We start from the raw sequence: 7,139 nt of genomic DNA, 5'->3' as shown, positions 1-7,139 counted from the left end.
TACCGGGTGGCGGGGCGGCGGCATAGGCGCTGCTGCATGCCCCCTCCCCCCCAGACGAGCACCTCCACCTGCCTCTTGGGACCATTGGCAAGAACGCGCTTCTCAGGCCACTGCCCCCTCAACTCAAACGAAAATGGACCAATTCCCCAAGCCTGATCGCAATCCAGCGGCTGGGGCTGTAGCGGCATCTGGGGCGATCGGAGGGAACCTCTCCACTATCCTGCAGGCGATCAGTGCGTCGCAGATCTCGGTGGAAACCAAGATTGGTGAAGTGCGGGTTGATGTGGCACTGATCCGACAAGACCTCTGTAATGCCACGGCCTGTATTAGAGAGGCGGAGTCCCGTCTTTCCACGGTGGAGGACGATGTGGGCACTCTTAAATCCCAGGTGGCCCGCCTGCAGGCACAGACCGCGGAGTTACATGGCAGAGCCGAGGACGCTGAAAATAGGGCCCAGAGAAACAACCTACGCCTCCTAGGTATTCCGGAGGAAGTGGAGAAGGGATGCACTGACACCTTCATAGAGGCATGGATACGGTCCTGGATCCCCAAAGAAAAGCTCTCCCCCTGGTTTGCGGTGGAGCGAGCTCACCGCTCCCTTGCTCCTAAACCCCCTTCTGGGGCTCCCGCTCGCCCCATTATCCTTTGAGTCTTCAATTTTCGGGACAGGGACGCGATTCTGGAGGCCGCCAGGATGCAGGGCCCAGTGCACTTCCAAAATTCCAAAATCATGGTCTTCCCGGACTATTTTAGGGTGGTGCAGACACAACGCCGGTCTTACGACGAGGTCAAGCAGAAGCTCAGGGCTATGGGCCTCCGCTATGGGCTTCTCTTCCCGGTCCGCCTTAAGGTGTTTTTTTCAAGACAAAACCTATTTCTTCGACACTCCACAGGCAGCATGGACCTGGCTTACGGAGGAGCAGCCCCTTCTACCTGGTGCGCCCCCCCCTGCCCCGAAAGCGACGAACCGACCCGGCCAGGAGGTACCAAGGTGCAGCGGCGCCACACTGGGTCCAGACGGCGGGGCAACCGCCGGGGGGAGCTCTCGGTTGCCGGGGGCACGGTCCCGGCGCTCCCCGATTCAGACCTTGAGCCAGAGGGCCTCCTCCCCCACCCTGGTGTCTCCCTTATCGACATGGGTAGCGCCCCACGATCAGATGTTATCCGGCAGAGGGCCATGTTGGACTCAGACCTGTAGGGCAGTCCTATGATCCGTGGCTCTGGTGGGGAGGAGGGGGTGTGATCAGGGTTACACGTTGTATGCCTGCATTCTACCCTTCAGGACCTGAAATGATGCACCTATCTCTGGTCCCGCGTTGGGGGCTCTCCCTTGGCTCCGCTGGAAGCTCCGGCCAAGGTTTACCTCTTTCCTGCCATCCTGGATTCGCACCATCTTGTGACTTTTGGTTATCCACTCCATGCTTATTCATTGTGGGCATGCATCCGTATATATGGAGGGGGGTCTGACTCAGCCATGCTCCTGACTGATTGTTTGCTAACCGTTTTAGAGTAGCGAATCACCTTTGTGGTGTAGTTAGTAGTTGGGGTCTTGGGCGACAGATGCTTCCACTTCAGAAGTGTAGGGTGGGGGGGGTTGGGGGGATTGGGAGGGACGGGGGACCATTGTTCCTCGACAGTTTGTTTTGTTGAGCCACCTACGAGCCACTGGTTGCAGTTCTTCTTGGTACCCATGTTTCTCTGACCGATCCACAGTTGACACGCAGATCGCATCTTCCGTCAGTTTGTTATTTTTTGCCGCCCACGGGCCGCCATCGGGGGCTCCCTTCGGTAGTTAAGTTCCCTCCTTCCTTGATTTCCACAGTTAACGAGCAGATCATCACCTTCCATGGCCCCGCTTCTGGGCTTGGGTGGGTGTTCCCCTCCGGGTGGGTAGGGTCCCAAGTAGCTATCCGCCCCTCCACAGTCTGTTCCCTAGATGACTTACACCCTCACTAGACCTATCCACATCCTCTCATGGAACGTCAATGGCCTCTTGGACCGAATTAAGTGCACGGCTGTCCTCCGCGCGGCTCACCGCCACGCGCCGGACATTCTCTTTCTCCAAGAAACGCACCTCCTGGGTACACAATGCAACTTCCTAGCTCGCTATGGATTTGACAGGGTCTGGCACTCTGGTTTTACACAGGGATCCCGAGGGGTGGCTATTTTACTTAGGAAGGGGCTTCCCTTTACCCTGACTAAAGCCGAGACTGACGCGCAGGACCACTATGTAGCCGTCTCGGGAACCATCGAGGGGCGCCCCTTGAGCCTCCTGTGTCTTTACATTCCCCCCACTCCTGCCTTCAACAATTCGCCACCTAACTCAAGTGATCTCCTCCCTTCCGCAGGGTCTTATGGTGGTAGGGGGGTCTTTAACACCGTTCTGCAGCCCTTGCACAATACGATGGGGACCCCGTTGTCGCCTCCGCAAAACTCCTCTCCAGCTGGTCCTCGGCCCTTAGTCTCTGTGACGTTTGGCGGGTCTGGAACCCCCGTGGAGAACAGTACACCCACACATCGGCAGCCCATCATACTCACTCCCGAATCGACCTTCTCCTGATGCCGGCCACAGACTGCCAGCTAGTTTCTGGGGCTGTGATACTGCCCAGGGGTATTTCGGACCACTCTCCCCTCTCCCTCCGTCTTGGATTCCCTCCGGCGGGCCCCCGGGAGATTTGGCGGCTGAATGCCTGGTTCTTGCAGGACTCTGCGATGGTGGAGTCCCTTGGTCAGGAACTGCGTTCCTTTTTTTTCCACCAATACAGGCTCGGTTTCCTCGCCGGGGACGCCTTGGGAGGCGAGCAAGGTCAACCTCGTGTCTTATCCCAAAGCCAACCGTATTATTCCGGAGGTCGGCTCGAACACCGGGACACTCCAGGTGACGTCCTCAGCCATCGCACACACCTTTGCTGCTTACTACGCGACCCTTTACACCGCTCGCTCCTCGGAGGCTTCACTGGCTGACTTGTTGGACAGGGCTGGCATCCGATTGCCGTGTCTCTCTCCAGAGACTGCGGAAGGCTTGGACCGCCCCTTCACCCTGTCCAGGACGCCGTCTCGCTCTTACACCCCATTTTGTGTCTAAGACCGCTATGCGTTATCCAGCAACACTCGCAATATCTTGTCTCTTTGTCTTCTTCCCCCCGACCAGCTTTGACTCGCGGCTACAGGGTAAGTGGAAGCCCTTTATAACCACACACACTTTTCTTGCACTTTGGTGATGGGTGTATGACACGTTCCTGAATAACAAGAATGTGTGATTTACATAAACTATAATGTTGATCCCAACGCGCATCATTTGAAGTGTTTTCTTTTTTTCATTGTTTTTCACGAAATACCCATGATGAAGGGACCAAGTGTCCCAAAATGCACTGGGTTCCGCAATCTATTGCATAAAAAAGTTTTTCTTTTGAACTGCTAATTCGGTAGAATATTGTTTGTTTTGATGGTACATATCTTACGATTGATTGTATATTAAATTGAATTGAATTGATGGTAAATTGTATTAAATATTCAGGGTAAATGCACACAGTTTAATCAGTAGTGCGTGTTGATGCCCTAGTTGCCTTTTGGGACTAGGCCACTTTTTCTGTGTGATAGATTTTCACATGTTTGATGGAGTTGTGCACTCACTATCATGTGAGTTTCCGGATTAATACCAGATTCAAGTAGGTATAAAGAGTAAAGTACTCTGTTGAGGTGGTTTTTGTTTTTGTTTATTTGCAAAGTAATTGTAATAGAAAAGAACAGCCGACACATGTTTCGCCCACAAGGCCAACAGGCCAGGGTTTTCTCAAGGCAAGTTACCTATTCATTAAATGCCTGTCCTGTGTATGATCAAATGGAGATAACCCGATGGGCTGGAAAAGTCAGTTGCAGTGCTCGGACAGCAGTAATTTTGCCTCGCGCACCGCATCTGACTTTTCCAGGCCATCGGCTTATCTCCATTTGATAATACACCGGACAGGCATTTATGAATGGATAACTTGCCTTGAGAAAACCATGGCCTGTTGGCCTTGTGGGTGAAACACGTGTCGGCTGTTCTTTTCTTCTACAATTACTTTGCAAATAAACAAAAACCACCTCAACAGAGTACTTTACTCTTTGTACCTACCTGAATCTGGTATTAACCGAGAAACTCACATGATAGTAAGGGCACAACTCCATCAAATACGTGAAAATCTTAATAAATATGCCCTTTAGTTTGGGGTCAGTTGATGCTGGTGGAATCCCAAATGGTGGAATGGACTTTGTCATGGAGCTGGAAGGTGCACCAAAGAAGCTGAACATGTTTAAAAATCTAGAACATGGTCTCACTGAAGGCTGCCACCTGTTTCAGAGTAGATGCCAGGGACCTCAAGGTGTAGTTGGTGAATGTATGACGTTACAACGCATACATTTACAATGCATGCCTTTTCAACGCAGTTTTTACATCGCAAAATCCTTTACAACGCATTCTTTTACATTGCATTTTCAGAAATTACCTTTACAACGCATTCCATTACATCGCATTATATCTTTAAAACGCATACCATTACAATGCATACCATTACATCGCATTTAAGGTAAGTGTTGGATAGTATAGGGGTAATAATTCCTATTTTAACTCCAGTGAGTGCAACAGTAGGGTAAGTTTTGGATAGTGCAGGGGTAAAATTTACTATTCCAACTACAGTGAGTGCAACAGTAGGGTAAGTGTTGGATAGTGTAAGGGTACTATGCGTTGTAATGGTATGCATTGTAATGACTTGCGATGTAATGCCTGCGTTGTAGTGACATGTGTTGTAATGACATGCGTTGTAGTGACATGCAATGTAATGGCTGCATTGTAATGACATGTTATGTAAAGGATGTTGCGATGTAATGACTGCTATATAAAGGTAGTGCGATGTAATGACTGCGTTGTTAAGGTTATTTCCTTATTTAGCATCAGGTCTGAGTTGGACACATAAGTCAGAGTCAGGTGACACAACAGCTCCCTGCTGACTGCATGACCTTCCCCGGGAATGGGAGTCAGGAAGCCAAGGAACTAAGGATGTGCTTCTTGTATTCTTTCCTTTATTTACCTTTTAACTTTACCTTGGAACACCTGAGAAGGGCCAACGAGTAGAATCCTGCTTTGTGTGTTCCTCAATGTAATGCTTTGGTCTCCCTTTCTCAGATGGCCTTCGAATACATCAAGGACCACTTGACTTAGAATAATGTTTGATCTGGGGGGGAAACAGAAGTCGTGCAAGTCTGCCGCTTACATCTGCTTTTGACGTGTAGACAGCTTGAAACCTGTCATCTTCAGGAGCAACATCTCTGCATACTGACAGTTTGTAAAAAAATTGTAACTTTGTTAAACACCAGAGTTGGTGGGAGCTCTGGAACCTCCTCTGCAGATCTCATATGGATTTGACCTCAAAGCGCATAGGTGACCTGTATATAGTTCTGCATCATGTCAGGAGGCAGGATAGAGCCATGGAGGACGTTGATGGCATTGCCAGCCGATGTGTGCGAGCTATTGCAAGTGTTTCTAGCTCCTGTCCGGCACTTGGAGAGATTCATGAGGCAGGCAATCTAAGGATAGAATCACCCAGCAGGATTCAAGCAGGCAGAGAAAAGGTGTGGATTGTTATGACTGGAAGCTTGTGGTATGGCTTGATGAATGAGCCTGGCCTGTAATAGTGAGTAGGATGGCCGTTAAGAATGGTTCTATATTCACCATTTCTTGACTGAACACTTTCATGCACAGTGCGGTCAAAATTTGCTTCTAATATTTCCATTTTGTTTGGACTTGATAGCTGGTCTATTCCAGAAGTACACTCAGAATGATTTTAAACACTTTCTGACATGTCTTTCCCAATTGATCATATTTCTAGCAGCCAGGCCTTGACAGCTGGGTCTAAGAAACATGACTGAGCTGATTTGAAAAAGAGGTCTTGTGCAAACTGCACACAATGTTGTTGATTGTGCTCTACAAATATCCTGTGAAGAGCTTTCAGACAAAATGTTGAAGGGTCCTGAGGTTGAATCACAACTTTCTGATATGTCCTAGTATCATCTGGTGTTTCAGGACCTGCATCAGGAAGGGCACTGCCTAGGTAATGTTGCAGTAGCTGCGTCATGGGAGGATCAGGTCACGGCACAGGTTGACATGCTGGTCCTGCGTGAGTAGATAGTCACTCTTTTAGATGGGCAAGGCTCTCAAGGCAAGTATAAGCAACCAGGCCACATGAGTAGCAGTGAGGTATTTAACTCCCAAGCCTGAAATTACCGGAGTTCCAAGAAAGATGTCTGCTTCATTCTCTTATTCCTTCTGAAGTTAGTAGTGTAACCAATTCTTATCCGCACACATTTTAAGATGAATTGGTGTAGATCCTCAGCCTAAGCCAAGTATGGCATGTAGGAACATCAGTGACAAAGGATACTTGTAGGATGCTGCATGCAAATGTTGCCCTGATATTTGGACTCCCTGAACAGTCTTTGGAGAAGAATTTGATCCTTTTCAGGGATTTTCTACTGATTCCAATCCATTTGTAATTCATAGTATTCAGCGATACACTGGGTTTCATGCAGCTGACTAATTCAACAGCTTTCGGAATGCCTGTGAATTATTTTATCAGGGAGGTCAGTCACTCTTCTCTGAATACATTAAGACTGATTTATTCTGAAGCAAACCATTGGTCTTGGAAGTCCTGAAGATGGCCTCCGCATATAAGGGAGATTATAGGTAAGTTGGTGGCTGAAACATGTTCTTGGAGCCATATGAGGTCAGCAGGATGAAAGGAGTCACAAAAGCATTATTTTGTGGCCTGGGAACAATGCTCTGTGTTGTCCAAGATTTCCAATATATCCATCAGTACTATTTAAAAACATTCCTTGATCTCTGCAACAGTATAGGATAGATGTGTTAATCCTACTGACTACTTTTAACACCGTGCACCAGCTAATTGACTTATGCTAGACATTTGCTGAATCCATTTTAGCGAGCTCACACGTTCCCTCACATAATTCTGATCTAAACAAGTCTCCTGCAGTGTATTTGATCAATATTCCCAAGTTGCCTATTGGTAGAGATCATGAAACACCCGAAGCTCTGACCAACAAAGCTATACACTGGATCAGACATGTAAGAGGATGTAGGTCTGCTATTA

The sequence above is a fragment of the Lissotriton helveticus genome, chromosome 12, assembly GCF_964261635.1.
Source record: "Lissotriton helveticus chromosome 12, aLisHel1.1, whole genome shotgun sequence".
Lineage (NCBI taxonomy): Eukaryota > Metazoa > Chordata > Amphibia > Caudata > Salamandridae > Lissotriton > Lissotriton helveticus.
This window is presented reverse-complemented; position numbering follows the sequence as displayed.